At 39.0% G+C, this 18,346-nt stretch overlaps 1 protein-coding gene across 4 annotated transcripts in view; it reads right to left on the bottom strand.

The window, feature by feature from the left end:
* Window positions 1-18,346, bottom strand: part of Nmnat2 (nicotinamide nucleotide adenylyltransferase 2) — a 173,236-nt gene that overhangs the window by 146,892 nt on the left and 7,998 nt on the right. For 2 of the 4 annotated variants that reach the window (XM_090340284.1, XM_090340287.1), the window contains one exon: window positions 1,732-1,782. The exons of the other annotated variants lie outside the window; for them this stretch is intronic. The gene's annotated coding sequence lies outside the window, so the exon portion shown is untranslated. The remainder of the gene's footprint in view (window positions 1-1,731; window positions 1,783-18,346) is intronic. 4 annotated transcript variants of the gene reach the window in all.

Genomic DNA, 18,346 nt, shown 5'->3' with positions numbered 1-18,346 from the left:
TCTACCACCCCCCTGGATGGAGGCTCTTCTTACTCTCCACCCCAGTACAGAAAAGATATTTTCAAGGGAAGGCAGGAAAGGAAATTGTTGGGAGCCTGAAAAGTTAGAGGCTTTCTGTTCTGTTTTGTTTTAACTCAGTATTCTGTCAGTGAGGGGGTTAGAAGGTGGACTATGGATTGCAGGGATGAGGGTGGTTCCTAACCATTGCCTTCAGCTCTCTTGACCCTCAAGCATGATATCTAGCCTAGACAAGGACAGAAAGCACTACTGAGCTTTGTTGCCCAATGGTATTTACCTGTGAACAATAGAAGACATTAGTTTATCCACAGGGCCCTTCTGCCAGAGTCTACCAGAGCAAATCCTAATGACACATAAGGTTAATAGAAAAGAGCCGATTACATATAATGTGAAGCTAATTGAAAGGACCTCCAGGATATTGAAACAAAAGTCATATAATGAATGATTGTTGTCCTTCATGTACTATGTTGTCTCTCATCTCCTTTGCTGTCCCTTGGTTATCTCATATTGGTATAGTATCTCACATTGTTATCTGATATATTGAATTTATTTGTATTTGGATATTTGAAATTTGATAGGGAAGGGGGGAAAACCAAGACGGGTGGGGGGGGAGGGTAATGGGGATCAAGACATGTGAAAGGGTATCAATGTATGTGAATTAATGCACCTCCTATCTGGCAAATATCATGTAACCTTTTTATTAATTACAATAAAAAAAGGGCCGATTAAGGATAGCCTCTGGGGTCTTTTTCTATTTCCTCCCCTCTCCTCACTCAACCTCTGCTGAGGCAGGCCTGCCTAGTCCTTCAACTTTCAAAAGGTTGATGGAGACCCAGTGTAATGTTATACACTTATGCCAGCCCATGCAAAAAGTTAGTGAGAACCTATCTCAGCAACCAAGCCAGGAATGGTGGTGATTCAGTCTTGTAATCCTAGCTATTTCAGAGGCATCAAGAAGATCAAGGCACTCCCAAGGAGAATATGGTGGGAGGTATGTACACCTCACATGGCTTTCCAGGAAGACTTCTGGGTAGAAGGGAACCATAGGCCATTTGTGATGACAATGCTTTAAGTCTTCCTTTAGTTCCTACAAGGGGTAAGAACAAAAGAGCCTTCGGAGCCTGGCACCAGTAGCTACTCCAAGCTACTCAGGAAGTTGAGACCTGAGATTGCTGTTTAAAGCCAGCTCAGGCACAAAAATCTGTGAGACTCTTATCTTCTATTAACCGCCAAAAAAATGTAAGTGGAGCTGTGGCTCAAGTGGTAGAGTGCTAGCCTTGAGCTGAAGAGCTCAGGGGCAACACCTAGGCCCAGAGTTAAAGTCCCATGGGCCAACTAAAAAAAAAAGAAAGAGTGGCTCCTGACATGATTTAAGGGAATTCATCACATAGAGAAGATGGCATTAATATATAGTAGAGAGTTCATTGCCTTATATAAGTGGCACTGAAAAGTAACTTTGAAGTAATGAAACTTTGCATAATCAGGAATGATGGATCTTTTGCTTTGTCAGCCTGTCTGGAAAAAGTGCAAGAGCCATAATATGAATTCAAATAATGCCATCAAAAATAAAGGCAAATTCACATGCAGCAGGAAGAAACTTCTGGGCTCTAGCACACTGTAGTCTTTTCCCATTGTGCTCTTTAGCAAATCCGGGGCACTGAAAGAAAAGACTGTTCTCACCAAAATGACCTGGATCAGATTTACTTTACCAACCTTGGAAATGAGGCTCTGAGGAAGAAGAATGAAGCTTAGTTATACTTCTTCCTAAAAGGCAAAGAAAAAATTTTGAGGGGGGAGAAAACCTCCTTTTGCAGTTCTGGGGCTTGAACTCAAACCCTCCTGTTTGCTGAGTGGGCACTGTATACTGAGCCACCCTCACCCCAGCCCTTTAGGCAAATATGGAAGAAAAGAAGAAATAAGAGAGAGGAGAGGAGAAGAGAAAATGAGGGGATAGATTGGGTGGGAAAGAAAGGAAGAAGAGAGGGGCCGTGAGTTTGGCCTAGTGGTAGAGTGCTTGCCTAGCATGCACGAAAACCCAGGTTCAATTCCTCGGTGCCACATACATAGAAAAAAGCTGGAAGTGGAGCTGTGGCTCAAGTGGTAGAGCACTAGCCTTGAGGAAAACCCAAAGACAGTGCTCAGGCCCTGAGTTCAGTCACTAGGACTGGCAAAAGAAGAAGAAGAAGAAGAAGAAGAAGGAGGAGGAGGAGGAGGAGGAGGAGGAGGAGGAGGAGGAGAAGAAGAAGAAGAAGAAGAAGAAGAAGAAGAAGAAGAAGAAGAAGAAGAAGAAGAAGAAGAGGGGAAGGAAGAAGAGAGGAAAGGAGGGAAGAGGGAGTCAGGAGAAGTAGAGTTCAGAGTGCATAATGTTCTGTAAAAAGAAATATGAACACTATTAAAATAATAGGACTAAGGAAAACAAAGGCAGAAACAGTACCATATGTTAGTAAACTTTATATTTGTAAATTGGTGTTTACAGAAGAGATAATTAGTGTTTACTTTAGTGATGATTTTCCTTTTTTGTTATTATTTTAGAGAAAGATTCACAACTTTTATTTTGCTTTGTTCTTTTAATGTCTTAGACATTGGATCTAAGAGTCATTTTAAGTATTTTAATAAGAAGAATCTGTCTTTGCAGACAGAGAAAACATATCTACTCTAAGAAGCCAATATAGTGTTAATTTACCTGTGTATTTTTTATTTCTTTGTTTCTCTATGGAGTAATCTATCTTTCTCACACACAAATACATATCTTAGAAAATATTCAAGACAGAGGAGAAGGCAGAGGGGAAAATACTTCAAAAGCATTTTAGACGTATTGGTGTACAGAAAGAGATTGATCCCAGGGATTGAGACAGGTTTCTCTAAGAGTTTAAAGGGTTATTTTTGGTGCCTATCTTGGGCTTGAACTCAGAGCCTCAAACTCTCAATCACAGCTGACACTATCACTTGAGCCACAGTTCTCTTTCCAACTTTTTCTGGTTAGTTGGAGATAAGAATCTCTTCAAATTTATCTGCCTGGACTGAGTTCCAACCCTGATCTTCAGATCTTAGCCTCCTGAGTAGCTAGAATTATAGATGTGAGCCATGGACAGCTAAGAAGAGGTTAGTTTTTGCCTCCCTTGTTCAGTACTATAAGTTATCATCTAAAGTGGCAGACCAGCAAGTTCCTAAAATTACATTTTCCTACAATTTTTAAAAAACATTACACTAACACACTTATCTTTTTCCCAATCTGTCTGAATAGGTGAGAAATTGTAGAGTCAAAGACAAGAGTATTTAAGATGTTATTTACTCCTAAGATTTAAAAATGGCCTTGGAGACAGAAGTAGAAAACAGACTTTTGGGGCTGGGAGTTTGGCCTAGTGGTAGAGTGCTTGTCTAGCATGCACGAAGACTCAGGTTTGACTCCTCGGTACCACATACATAGAAAAAGTTGGAAGTGGTGCTGTGGCTCATGAGGTAGAGCCCTAGCCTTGGGAAAGCACAAGGATAATGTCCAGGCTCTGAGTTTAAGCCCCAGGACTGGCAAAAAAGAAAAGAAGAAAGGAAAGAAGGAGGAGGAGGAGGAGGAGGAGGAGGAGGAGGAGGAGGAGGAGGAGGAGGAGGAGGAGGAGAAGAAAACAGACTTCTTCAGCTGTGGGATTGCCAATTCTTATTCTTTTCAGGTTGTCATTCCCATCCATCCTTTTAGTCAGTTATAGCAGTGTGACCCAGATCCTGCCAGTGATACCTCAGGGAATTATTGATATCTTTTGGGAAATATTGCTGTGTATTTTTTTTGTTCTTGTTGTTGTTATTCATGGCAATGGTTATGGAGCTTGATTGAACTCAGGGCCTGGATGCTGTCCCCAAGTTTTATTGCTCAAGGCAATACTACAACTTTGAGCCACAGGCCCACTACTGGTTTTCTGGTAGTTTTTTTGGAGATAAGAGTCTCATAGACTTTCATGCCCAGGTTGGCTTTGAACCACATTCCTCAGATCTCAGCCTCCTGAGTAAGTAGAATTATAGCAGTGAAAAAGTTTCTTATGTTTTCACAGCATTGAGTAAGGTATAAAATGGGGGAGAGGGAACTAGATTGGAGATCTAGGTTCCTGTGGTTTTCATTCTTATGACTGGAGGGAGGGGGCTATTAAGACTGAAGTCCCAGGAGAGGGGCAGATGTAGGGTTTACAGAGCCACAAATATAGGAGCTAACATTGAATGAAAAGATCCAGAAAGATTTTAGATTATCATAAAGTATGGATATGTTCCCTGAGCTCCAACCCATCTGCAAGCTCTGATATTATCTAGTTAATTCATCTAGGCTGACAGTCCAAATGAGTAATCATTAGAAATAGATTCTGATATAACAACATGACAAAATTCAACCAGAGAATACAATGTCAAGTGTGTAAAAATATTAATATACAGGATCAAATGAATAAAATAGAGACCTTGGGGAAAAAATTGCTCAAATACATTGTTTCTTTTATGCTGGGAGCATAGCCTAATGGTAGAATGCTTGCCTAGCATTCATGAAGGCTTAAAGTGGTGCTGTGGCTCAAGTGGTAGAGTGCTAGCCTTGAGACTGCCCAAAGACAGTGCCTGGGCCCTAAGTGTTCAAGCCCCAAGTCTGGCAAAAAAAAGATATAGTCTTAAAAACAAACATACAAACAAAAAAAATCTAAAGAAAGAATGAATGAATGAAAGAAATTGGAGATCAACATTAGATCACAATAATAACTGCTATAAGTAAAATTCTTTAAAATTAGGAAGTGGAGCTATCTAAAAACAGAATAGTTGTGTAGTTTAAAAGTATCCCCCCTGGGCCAGGAGTTTGGCCTAGTGGTTAAAGTGCTTGCCTAGCATGCATGAAGTCCCGGGTTCGATTCCTCGGTACCACATACATAGAAAAAAGCTGGAAGTGGTGCTGAGGCTCAACTGGTAGAGCTCTAGCCTTGAGAAAGTCCAAGGACAGTGCTCAGGCCCTGAGCTCAAGCCCAGGACTGGTAAAAAAAAAAAAGTATCTCCCCTGATGTAATGATCATGGTGGTCACTGAATATTGGTCCCCAAATCCTTCACTAGATCTACCTCCTGGTGCTATCTGAATCTGATTTCCATGAGTGTTCAGGAGACTCGCTGATCGCTTCTGATGAATAGACTATGGAGGGAGAGGACTGTAACTGCATGGTAGAGAAGCAAGGCAGGATTCGCTTTAACCAATTGATGTAAGTATCCCATGTTGACATCACGTCCCGCTGCTATGATATGATGGGAGGATCATTTTCATCCTCATGAAATCATTTCCAAAAATGTACCAACTCCATCTAGTCATGAAGTGGCATTAACAGAAAGCCCACTTTAGGGATAACATATGAAATATATGACAGGGACACTTCAAAATTTTCATGATCATGGAGGAGAAAAATCAAAATGGAGAACCACATTGAAGGAGGCAGACACAATGATTAACTATAACAAAGTCTTTTGAACTAGATCTTAGAATCAAAAACAGAAAAAGATTGAAATATAAATGAAACCTACAGTTTAGTATACAGTTTCAATCATACTCTTCTTTTGTGTGTGTGTCAGTCATGGGGCTTGAACTCTGGGCCTAGGCACAGTCCCTGAGCTCTTCAGCTTAAGGCTACCACCCTATCCCTTGAGCCACATTGCTACTTCCTCTTTTCTAGTAGTTAATTGAAAGAAAGAAAGAAAGAAAGAAAGAAAGAAAGAAAGAAAGAAAGAAAGAAAGAAAGAAAGAAAGAAAGGAAGGAAAAAGAAAGAGGGCCAGGAGTTTGGCCTAGTGGTAGAGTGCTTGCCTAGTATGCACGAAGACCCAGGTTTGATTCCTAGGTACCACATACATAGAAAAAAGCTGGAAGTGGTGCTGAGGCTCAACTGGTAGAGCTCTAGCCTTGAGAAAGTCCAAGGACAGTGTTCAAACCTTGAGCTCAAGCCCAGGACTGGACACACAAAAGAAAGAAGGAAAGGAAGAAAGAAAGAAAGAAAGAAAGAAAGAAAGAAAGAAAGAAAGAAAGAAAGAAAGAAAGAAAGAAGGGAAGGAGGGAGGAAGGAAGGAAGGAAGGAAGGAAGGAAGGAAGGAAGGAAGGAAGGAAGGGAGGAAGGAAGGAAGGAAGGAAGGGAAGAGGGAAAGAAAGAGGGAGAGAGAGAGAAAGGGAGGGAGGGAGACAGGGAGACAGAGGAGGGAAGGAAGGAAAGAAGGACAGAGAGAGACAGTGAGAGAGAGAGAAAAAAGGTGAGGGAGAGGGGGAGACAGAGAGAAGAGGGAAGAAGGGAAGGGAAGATGGGAGGGAGGGAGAGAAGAAAGAAAAAAAAAGCATAGTATTTTTACCTAGCTAAGCTTTTTCTTGCCCAGAGCTTTTGTAAACTACAATGGAGTAGTTTTTATTCATTATTTATGCTCTCACCTACTTTAAAAAAAAGAATTTAAGACAATTTATTCATTAAACAATTATGACAACCCCACGCTAGGGGATCTGCTTCTCCTCACCATGAAGTCATAGTACTACATTTGTGACAGCACAAGTATTTCCATGACAACAAGGTGTCGTCATCACTGAATCCTGATTTCATTCTGATAAGCTCAAGCAGCAGGATGATTGGGGGGAGAAGATTTTATTCTGATGTTCACATTCTGACATTGTCTTTTCTTATTCAAGTTTGATTTCTCTTTGAAAACATTCCTATGAATATTTGCATACCTTACATTTAAGTATTTATTCAGAAAATAGGTAAGGAAGCCAATCACATCCATAGGAACCCCCCCACACACAAATACTATGATATTATAAACTTGTTTGAAAATGAAATGATTTTTAGCACATGCCCTTCTAGTTTGAAAAGAAGAACAGATAACAAGGAATTCATTTTAAAGCCAGAAAACTTCTAAGCCTAAGAAATTTTCTTTGATGATCATGATAAGCTGACCTAGTTCCTACTTACTGGGTTTTCTTATCTTGCTTTAACACAAGTGAAACACAAATGATCTTCCCATCTGAGCTCCATTGCTCTGATCAGAGGAAGACTGCTGAGCAGTATTAGTCACACAAATTATTCTCTACCTGCATAATTGGCTTTAGTCACATCAGTTTGAACATCATTTTCTGTATTATAGAATTAAGTAAATGGAGTATTAGAAAAAATATTTGTCTTAATTTAACAGTATTATAGGACAGATGTCAAGGACAGCTATAATGACACTTGCTAAACACATGTCATGAAATATCATATATATTGAATGGCATATTGTACATAACATAGATCAGAGACAAAGTATATCTGCAAGAATAGGCTTATTTCTCTATTCTTCAGGTTCCTTGTTGAGTTAATAGACTCATGAGGGGAGATAAAATGGAGAGGAAGTAGTGAGAGAGGTGGTAATGGGAAAAGAAAATGGAGTGGTTTATATTGTTAACAATACATAGGAGTTATCCACAATGGAAAAAAAAATCCAAAAGGAAGAGCAAGCAGGGAGGTAAGAAGTGGAGGGTGTAACTGAAAAGCAGAGCAGAAATACTTAGCAGCAGCTGCTTTGCTGGGCTTTGTGGAAATGAAGAAGAAAAGCAAATTTCACTAAGTTCTATTGTTTGTTATGTGATATGATTCATCACTTTGCTAATTTTTCAAAAGACTTTGGTGAAGATAATTTGGTTATCAAAGCTCTTCAAAGATAAATTGTGATTCTTTTGAAAGAGACAAAATGACCAGATGCTAAAGTTTGAGAAAATCCTATTATGGTATATATGGTATATACTATCTATGCAATTACATATAAACACACAATATATACAAATACATACTATATATTACATTACATTGTATGTATATTATATATATATATATTGTGTCTATGTTTGTGTCTGTGCACATGCACATGGACTGCTGGAATTACAATCCTGTGCAACCACACCTTGTTTGTTTCATTTTTAATAAGTACTGCATATAAACAAAATCAAAAGGTACAGGTGAGCATATGGTGAAATATACCCAATCATCTTCTCTTCCCCCTTCCCCTCCCTAGAGAGCTTTTTTTTCCAGTCCTGGGGCTTGAACTCAGGGTCTGAGCACTGTCCTTAGGCTTTCTCAAGGCTAGAGCCCTATCACTTGAGCCACAGCACCACTTCCTGCTTTTTCTAAGTATGTGATACTGAGAAATTGAACCAGGATCTTCCTGCTTGTTCATGCTAGACAAGCACTCTACCACTAGGCCAAACTCCCAACCCAGTGCTAAACATTTTTAACAATAGAAAACATTTCTTAGAGACAACCAGTACCTGAAATTTTCTGTGAAGACAGACCCTGGAATTCATGCTTTTGTTTGACATAAGATAGACCACCACAATATCTTGTATTTGTGGTTTCTAAATCATATGCACATGCAATTGCATGTTGAAGAGAATATGCTGCAAGCTGATGTCATACAATGCTTTCAGCACATCCATGCTTCCATACAGAACCTCTTTGCTGTCCTAACTTGTGAACAGTATTTTATAGGCTGACTACACCCGCAGTTCACCTGTTCCCTATTCATTGGTCATTGGACAGCTCCAGTGTTTCCTTAAAACAAATATTGCAGTAACTGTGCTTGCCTACTTCTTTTCATCATCTGCTACCCCTAGGAGCTGTCTCCATCTCAGTGAATGACATTGTCAGGCACCAGGCTTAAGTCCTCTATCCTAAGCTCCAGTCAGCTCAAACCCTGTCCTTATACCTGGAATCTCCATCATTAGGTTGTCTCTTTCATCTTCAGCACACGTTCTAGATTCATCCATTTCTCAGTACCTTCAAACAAACCCAACCCAACATCACCTCTTTCCCACTGCTGCAATGTTTTTTTAATTATTCTGAGACTTTGACTTTACTATACAGGTTTTTTTAGTTACTGTGTTACAAAAAAATACTCAACCAATTTTACTACACAAAGGGGAATGGCATTTTTAAAAATATCAAAATCGATATACCTTAGGGAATAATACAAAATTCAAAGAACCTTATACAGTATAACCCTACAGTTACCATTTTATCACCTCGTCTCCCCAGTGCAATGTTTTGCTATGTAGTTAGCAATAGTCACTCACCTAACCTAGTAAGTACAGGTCATCTAAGCAAGAAAAGATGATGGAGTAGAAAACGAAAGGGATAATTCATATACTGAACAGATTTCCTCGCCATATTTTACTGCCCTGTATTCTAAGTCCTTTTCCATAGAATTGCAAGAATGACTTTTACACATGGAAATTAGAGCAACTGTATTCCTGCACAAAATCCTCCAATGGCTTCTCATCCCATTCTTTAAAAATGTCCAAACTCCCTGCCCTGACCTAAAGGTCTGTGTGATACAGCCCTGGTCCAGCCTCCTGATTCATCTTCTGCCATTCCCTGCTTAGCATCTTCAGTGTGTCAGCACATCCAGTGTCCAGACATTTGCATTTCCCATTTCTTCTTGCCTAAAATGCACTTTCCTCAAGATCAAAGCACAGATTTTGTTTTCTCATCTCTCCAGTCTCCTCGAATTCATTCTCCCATGAAGGTTTTCCCTTGTCATGCCAGCAGAAACACCGCCTGCGGCTTCCACCTCTTCACCTGGACGGGCACTCACCACTGCTCCAACCATGTGCTTCCCCATAAGTCCATCTCAGTTTCCCAAGAGCAGTCGTGCTTATCTTTTTGTTTCCAAGGCTTAGCATGAACTTCAGCTTTTGTGAAACTTGCTAAACATTTATTAACCAAGTAGACGCATTAATGTTTCCTTGAGCACTATTTTGACATTTTTCTAAATTTTAGATGTTTCTGGATTATGGAATATAGCATTTTCAACTAGGCAAAATATTTCTAAATTTGTCTCCAAGTAGTTGTACCTGTGTACACTTTGACTTGCAATGAGGTAAACCTTCCACTTCCACTTGGTAAGATTTCTCACTTCCCTAGATCTTTATCAATATATGATATTGTCAGATTTAAAAAGCTTTTGCAATTTGAGTGCTAGTGGCACATACCTGTAATCCTAGCTACTCAGGTGGCTGAGATCTGAGGATCACAATTTGAAGTTAGCCTAGGCAGGAAAATCTGTGAGACTCTTATCTCCAATTAACTGTCAAAAAGGTGGATACAGAGGTGTATCTCAAGGGGTAGAGCACCAACCTTGAGCAAAAACTGCTTAGGGATTGTGCTCAGGCTTTGAGTTCAACCCCCAGTGCCAGCACACAGACACACAATATTATTTGGGGGGGAGAGGAGGGTTCATGGGGCTTGAACTCAGCCTGGGCACTGTCCCCGCGCTCTTCAGCTCAAGGCTACTGCCCTACCCTTGGGCCTTGGCATTGTCTCTGAGCTTTTCAATTCAAGGCTATCACCCTTCCCTTGAGCCAAGCCCCACTTCCTGTTTTCTAGAGTTTAATTGGAGATAAGAGTCTCAGGTCCTTTTGTGCCAGGGCTGGCTTTAAACCTTAATCCTCAGCCTCCTGAGTAGCTAGGATTACAGGTGTGAGCCACTGTGCCCAGCCAAAATTATTTTTTGCTGACTGACGTTTTGATTTCTATTTCTCTAATGAGATTGAACATATATTTTCTTTTACTCATTTTCTATTGGGTTGTCTTCATTTCACTTATAAAAGTAATTTGCATTATCTGAATACTAATTCCTTACTTGATATATGTGACAACTTCTACCAGACTATGACCTTCCATTTAATTTTATGGGATATTTTGTCAATTAGAGGTAGTATATTTGGAGTGTTCATATTTATTAAGCTTTTCCTTCATAATTTGTGCTTTCGATGTCACATATAAGTAATCCTTCTCTTGCAATCATGAATGTGTTCCCTTTCTAATAATTATCAAAGTATTTTATGTTGTCTCAGGCTTAGATATTTGTCATTGGGCCTGGTTTTAAAATAATTAAGTAAATAAAAATGATCCTTAAATTGTAGTTTGGGAAGACTAGGAGACTTGAGAGAACTTCTCAAGAGGTGTAATGCAAGGTCAAAACCGTTTTTCATGGTTTTACTAAGATATTATTTCTTTCCTTCCTTGTCATTCTCATCTATAGTAGCCTTTTTTTCTTTTTCTTTCTTTTTTTTGCCAGTCCTGGGACTTGAATTCAGGGCCTGAGCACTGACCTTGGGCTTTCTTCATGACTAGAGCTCTACCACTTGAGACATAGAGCCACTTGTGGTACTTTTTTTTCCTATGTATGGTGGTACCATGGAATCAAACCCAGGTCTTCATGCATGCTAGGTAAGCACTCTACCACTAGGCTAAACTCCCGGCCCTCATTCAGTAGTAGTCTTAATGCCATGTAATGATATCAATACTGATGGGTAGCTAATGAAATGTGTTCTCTGTTCATGCCTCTTGTAAATGTCTCAGTTCTAATTCAAACATGGTAAAGAGAAATGGAGGCAATCCATATAAACCTAGGGTATCTTCAATAAATTCTAAGAATTTTAAAGAATATTAAGATCAAATGGGTTGGTATATCTCATTAGGAATCTAGTGTTTAAGCAACTCATTGTATAGTGGTTCTTGCTGTCTTTAATACAGAGTCAGTATCCTCTGACCTGGAAGGTGTATGAAGTCTCCTTTATCAAGTTTCCAGACCTTGTGTATTATGCCTGTATCTAGCTTATGGCTTTTCATCTAATCAGTACATGACAGTATGGAATTACCACAGCTTTATAATCCATCTTCCTTTCTGAAAGGGCTTGCTTTTTAGAATTACCCTGGCTTTTCTTAGGTCTTTTCTACATAATTCTATATAATTCTATATAATTTTGTGAGTGTGTCCTAGTCCTGGGGCTTGAACTCAAGGCCTATGTGTTGTCCATGAACTTTTTTGCTCAAGGTAAACACTCTACTTCTTGGCCATAGCTCCACTTTGGGCTTTTTTGTGATTAATTAGAGATGATAGTCTCATAGACTTTTCTGCCTGGGTTGGCATCCAACCACAATTCTTAGATCTCAGCCTTCTGAGCAGCTATGATTACAGACATGCGCTACCAGCACTCAGTCTTTATATAATTAATTTTATAGTCATTTGTCAAGTTCAAGAAAATAATCTTGAACTTGATTTTGATTGAAACTATAATGACTTATAGGGAATTATAATCCCTTTACTATTAAATTTGTTCTGTGAGCTTACTAATGTTTTATTACACTCTTATAATATTCTTCATAAAATTTTTGAAAGCTTTTTAACTTTTTACCTTTAAGTAGTTGTACAAAGGAGTTGAATGTTTTTGTTAGATTTATTCCTCATAGTTTCTATTGCAATTGTAAAAATGATCTTTTGTCCACTATTATGCAAGTGTACAGATCATTTAATTTTGTATAAAATTAATATTGATTTTTTTATTGATCTTATGCACTTGGCAGCATGATTCAAATGGTTATTCTAATTTTTGTCTTGTTGAACCTCTTGAAGTTTCTTCATAAGAAATGATTGTCTACAAATACATTTTTTATTTTTCCTTGCTAATTGTCAAATGCCTTTTTTTTCTATTACAGGAATTATAACTGTTACTGTGTTTGAATGAGGAAGTTACAGCATATTTGTCATGTTCTTGATGCTAAGTGGGAAGCTTTTATAATGTAATAGTTCAATATGTTTGATTTAGACCCTTAACACATACTCATTCATCTTCCTGAATAGCTAGGATTACAGGCATGAACTACTGGTACCTGGCTTAATTCAACTAAATTTTGGTCAATCTAGCCTATTTAGTATATGCTTAAATTATATAAATGTTGGACATGTGTTGGTAAAGAATATTTGTTTTGGAAGAAGAAGGTATGGTACAAGAAGTCAAATGTCTGCCTAGCATGAGGCTCTGGCTTCAAGCCCCATAGTACCAAAAAAAAAAAAAAAATCACACACACACACACACAGTAGAAAGCAACTGTTCTTCGTTGGATGGAGTGTTTTTACATTCACATGCACACATCATTAAAAAAATCTATTTCTTGGGCCGGGAGTTTGGCCTAGTGGTTAAAGTGCTTGCCTAGCATGCACGAAGACCCGGGTTCGATTCCTCGGTACCACATATATAGAAAAAAGCTAGAAGTGGTGGTGAGGCTCAAGTGGTAGAGTTCTAGCCTTGAGAAAGTCCAAGGACAGTGCTCAGGCCCTGAGCTGAAGCCCAGGACTGGCAAAAAAAAAATCTATTTCTTGTAGGTGTTGTATTCCTTCTGGAGTAGAAACCCAGACTGAAAAGTAATCTAAAATTACTTAAATGTTCAAAAATATTTAAAGATAATCAATATTAAAGAAATACAGAAATATGAACAAAGATGAATCTGAAAGATGAGTAAATAGAAATTAAAAATCAAGCAGGATATAAGATTTTGGTGCATGTGCTAGTTCTAGAAGCTTGAACTGAGGACCTGTACACTGTCTCTGAGCTTCTTTTTTTCAAGGCTAGTGCTTTACCATTTGAGTCACGACCTCACTTCTAGTGTTTGGTAGTTAATTGGAGATGAGAGCCTCATAGACTTTCCTGCCCAAGCTGGCTTCAAATCTCAACCAACAGATCTCAGTCTCCTGAATAGCTAGGATTACAGGTGTGAGCCTTTGGTGTCTAGCTTACCCTTGCTTTTGAATGGGAGGAGAATTTGTGTGCCCATGATCAAAGGTTACCACATTATGTCTTCTCTTTTATATCCCAGCTGGAAGGCAGAGTCCAGTGACTCATGTCTGTAATCTTAGCTCATCCAGTTTCTCAAGCAGGAACCTTGGACTCTTTTCTATTCCTTCACTGTATTCCTTCCATCCAGCACATTACCAAGTCCTGCCTGGCATTATACTTTCATTTAATGAATAGAACCAAACATTTAATGCTGTTTAATAAACTACAACCAGTAAACCTGTCTCTGTACCTCACTTCCTTTTTCTAGCCACAAATACCATCTGACCATATTGCAACCCCAATGTTCTTTGAACATACTTTATTTAGATCAGAGGGCTGCATAATTCTAGAATCATGAATAAAAACCACTTTAAAGTCTTTAAATTTGTTATGTTGTCTTTTAACAATACAGAGTACATACCACTAGTTCAAAATTTCAAAATCTTTTCATTTATTCATTTAGCCAGTATTGAGATTTGAACTCACAACCCTATAACCATTAGGCAGACATTCTACCACTCAAACTATACTACCAGCCCTCTTTTATTTCCTTCTTTCCTTCCTTCCTCTTCTCCCCCACCCCTTTCTTCCTGGCACTTGGGATTAACATCTATCAGAGTCTTACTTGCTAAAGAGGCACTCTACCAATTAAGCCAACTCTCAGTTGCTGCTCAGTGCCAGTGGCTCATGTCTGAGTACCTAAGCCAAGCTATTCAGGATGCTGAGATCTAGAGAACTGAGGTTAGAAGCCAACCTAGGAAGAAAACTCTTTAAGACACCATTTTCAGTTATCCAGTAAAATGCTAGATTAGAAGCTGTTAGAGCACCAGCCCTGAATAAGCCAGCCAGTGCAGCCTTGAGATTCTGAGCTTAGCACAATACTGAGCTCATCACAATACTACCCTGCAAAGAGAGATGGGGGCTAGACTCTTAAAATCTCTCGTGGAGCCAGGCAGAGTAGTACATACCTGAATCCCAACACTTGAGTGGCCAAAGCAGGAGAACTGAGAGTTTGAGGACAGTCTTGGCTACCTAGAAGACTCTGTCTTTATAAAATAGATCCCTAGGGACTGGGAGCGTGGCCTAGTGGTAGAGTGCTTGCCTAGCATGCACGAAGACCTAGGTTCAATTCCTCTGTACCACATACATGGAAAAAGCCAGAAGTGGTGCTGTGGTTGGCTCACGTGATAGAGAGCTATCCTTGAGAAAGCCCAAGGGCAGTGCTTAGGCCCTGAGTTCAAGCCCCAGGACTGGGGAAAAAATTAAAATAGATCCCTTATGGAAAGTAAGCTTGAATACTACTGGGAGGTATGTGTTTTTGCCCATCCATTCCTCTTGCTCTTCCTCCAGACTTGATGGTTTACTTTTTTCCTCCTCTGTTCATTCTTCCTTATTTCACAATTCTTTTCCCTGCTTTTTCCTTTCTCAATTATTTAAAAAAAAAGAAAAAGATAGATGGGTAAATGTTGAGGTTCTGGACTGGTCACATTCCAGAAGACTGAGATTGTTATATAACTGGGAGTGGCCAGGCGTGCCTTCAAGTTGAAGGAGCAGACTAGAATTATAAAGGTAAGAGAAAACAAAAAGATCACATGAAGATGTAACTGTAAACTTTATTACTTAAAACAATTCATAAATTTCACGCAGGGCATCTTTCTCAGTTTGTGATGGATCCCAAAGGTAAATCTAAACTTACCAAAAATGATCTTTATATTAGCTTGTACAAAATATTCATATCTGATATTGCACTTGAACCAATGGGATTGCCAATAAGAACTTTTCTTCAATCATCAGTTTTTTTTTAAATGATTATACTTTTTATTTATTTATTTTGCCAGTCCTGGGGCTTGAACTCTGGGCCTGGGAACTCTCCTTGATCTTCTTTTGCTCAAGGCTAGCACTCCACCACTCGAGCCACAGCACCACTTGCATCTTTTTCTGAGGAACTGAGCCCAGGGCTTCGAGCATGCAAGGCAAACACTCTACCACTAAGCCACATTCCCAGCCCTGTTATGCTTTTAATCTGACTCCTTTTCCATATCCAGATCTCCCTTCAGGCTCCTACATCATATCAGACAGTTCAAACATTTAAAGAACAACAGTATTGGGGTGTAACAGTGGTAAAGTATACAAGGCTCTGAGTTCCATCCTCAGCACCACAAAACAATAACCAATTAAACTCCTAGCTAGTGCAAGGTGGATGGGGAAGATAAATGAGGGACAGAAGAGATATATTTCATCAAAGCTCATTCTGTACATGTATAAACATATAGTAATGAAACCATTTTGAATAATTAACATACGCTAATTTTAGGAAACACAAGGAAATTCTAACAATAGCAATGGCAACAACCATAACTTTTCAATTGGTCAAAAATACTGAAAGTTGAAAATAAGAGCAAACCATAAGTACCATAGAAATAACTAGTACTGATATTTTGTTGTATTCTTGAGCATTTTCTTTGCAATTCTATTTTACAGTTAACTGTCTGTTTACATAGCTTTGTATCTTTTTGATATATTGTAGTGTACAATACTTTCAGCCATGGTTTTCCATCCTCCTCTGTTAAATTGAATGCTACATATTCCTTTCCCTGATGGGAAATACCATTTCAAAAAGAGAACTCAGAAATCTCATTCTAAGGTCTTTGTGGTTGACATACTTAAGTGTCCCAGTTGAACAAGATGCATAAATGGATTTTTTCTGTCTGCTTGTCTATACTGATCTCCAAGTGGAAGGGACACAGAGACCTTTACCACAGCATTTATCACTTAAACTACAGCTGCCTATTTACTTAATTCTCCTCTAAAATTTAAGCTCTGGGAGAAAAGATATGCTTATCATTGGCATGGCAGTGACTATCATATATAACCTAATACAATGGAATTCTCAAGATTGAATAATATATGATAAAATACAATTCTGGAGGGTCTATTATTCATCACCTTCTCCTTAGTATCAGGATACATGTAAATTAATATTTTCAGAAGAATATTATTTAGCATAATCTTTGTCTTTGAAGAATAAGGAATTGATTATTGAGCATTCTAGAACATTCACAAGCATTCTAGAGCCTAAACTATTTATTCCTCTTTGCTGTACTGAGCTAGATAAGCAGTATATCATTTTTTTTTTCAGATAGGTTCTCATGCCTCTGCCTAAAGTCAGCCTAAGGTTGCATTTCCCTCTATTCCTTACAATTGGGATTATGAGCACAAATGACCACATCTAGCTTGTTTGAGATGAGGTTTTACAAACTTACTAAGATTGGCTGTAAACTGCAGTCTTCCTGGTCTTTGCATCTGAATAGGTGGGATTACAGAAAGGAGCCACTGTGCCTGGCCAATAGATCCTAAACTCTAAAATTTTTTGATTTTTTTTTGGTCAGTTCTGGGACTTGAACTCTGGGCCTGGATGCTATCCCTGAGCTCTTCAGCTCAAGGCTCCCACTCTACTACACTGAGCCACAGCGCCACTCCCAGTTTTCTGGTGGTTAATTGTAGATAAGAGTTTCACAGACTTTCATGCTAGGGTTGGCTTTGAACTGTGATCCTCTGATCTCAGCCTCCTGAGTAGCTAGGATTACAGGCATGATCCATTGTATGTCTTCTGGTAATAAGAACCGGATGACTCTCATCTCAGTTGATGAGGGGAGAGGGAAGACTCGTGTGTGTGTGTGTGTGTGTGTGTGTGTGTGTGTGTGTGTGCTCGCATCTGTATGTGTGTGTTTTCAAAGAAGCCTATGAGTGTAAGCACATACAAACCAGAGCTATCCAGGACGTTTGAAAGAATGCAGGGGCTGGGCAGTCCTAAGCAGCTGGTTTTACTCCTTATGAACTCCTTATCCTCATTAGATGTGAGACAGATTTGCAATCTCATTTCATCCAAACATAAAACAGGTAATGAACTGAGACAGCCTCCAAACATACATAGATGCTGTTTTCTTCTTTTTGTAGTAAATCCCTGATCATAGCACAAAATTATTTTAAAGAGTATGCTCTGTACTTTGCTCTACATAGTTGCAATTCTGCAAACACAAAGTATTGTGTTTTTAAAAGCAAGTTTAACCTACACTGATGGGTGTAGGTTATAAAGATTTTATTCACCTATGTGCATAAGAGCAGTACCATCTGTTGACTTTCTATTAAGTGCTAGAAGTGCTAGGGACATTACAAATGTTCATTTAACCACACAATTTGTCTCCTGAAACATAATTACCTTATTTACTTTGAAATTGAATTTTTTTTGTTGTGGGGCTTGAACTCTGGGCCTGGGCACTGACCCTGAGCTCTTTAGCTCAAGGCTACCACCCTACCCTTTGAGCCACAACGCCACTTCCAGTTAATTGGAGATATGAGTCTCTCGGTCTTTAGTGCCCTGGGTTGGCTTTGAACTGAAATTCTCAGATCTCAGTTTACTGGATAGCTCGGATTACAGGTGTGAGCCACCTCACCCAGCTTGAATAATCTTATATTCAATACTTTTAGTCCTACCTCATGGGAGAAAAAAATACTGCTAGAATTTATACTTTTCTGATGGGAAATAGAGACCACTGAACTCCTCATTTTACAGCCTGATACAATTTTCTTTCTTAATTTTTGTATCTAATGTTTTCCCTATTTTCTAATTAGTTGATGGCATTTCTTCTCTTTTGACATCTTCTCCCAGGAGGGTGTATTTTCTCTGACACATAATGAA

The sequence above is a fragment of the Megascapheus bottae genome, chromosome 10, assembly GCF_031878675.1.
Source record: "Megascapheus bottae isolate mThoBot1 chromosome 10, mThoBot2.hap1, whole genome shotgun sequence".
In the NCBI taxonomy this organism is placed as follows: domain Eukaryota; kingdom Metazoa; phylum Chordata; class Mammalia; order Rodentia; family Geomyidae; genus Megascapheus; species Megascapheus bottae.
Note: the sequence above shows the minus strand (reverse complement) of the source record. Positions and strands in the feature narration are given on the sequence as shown.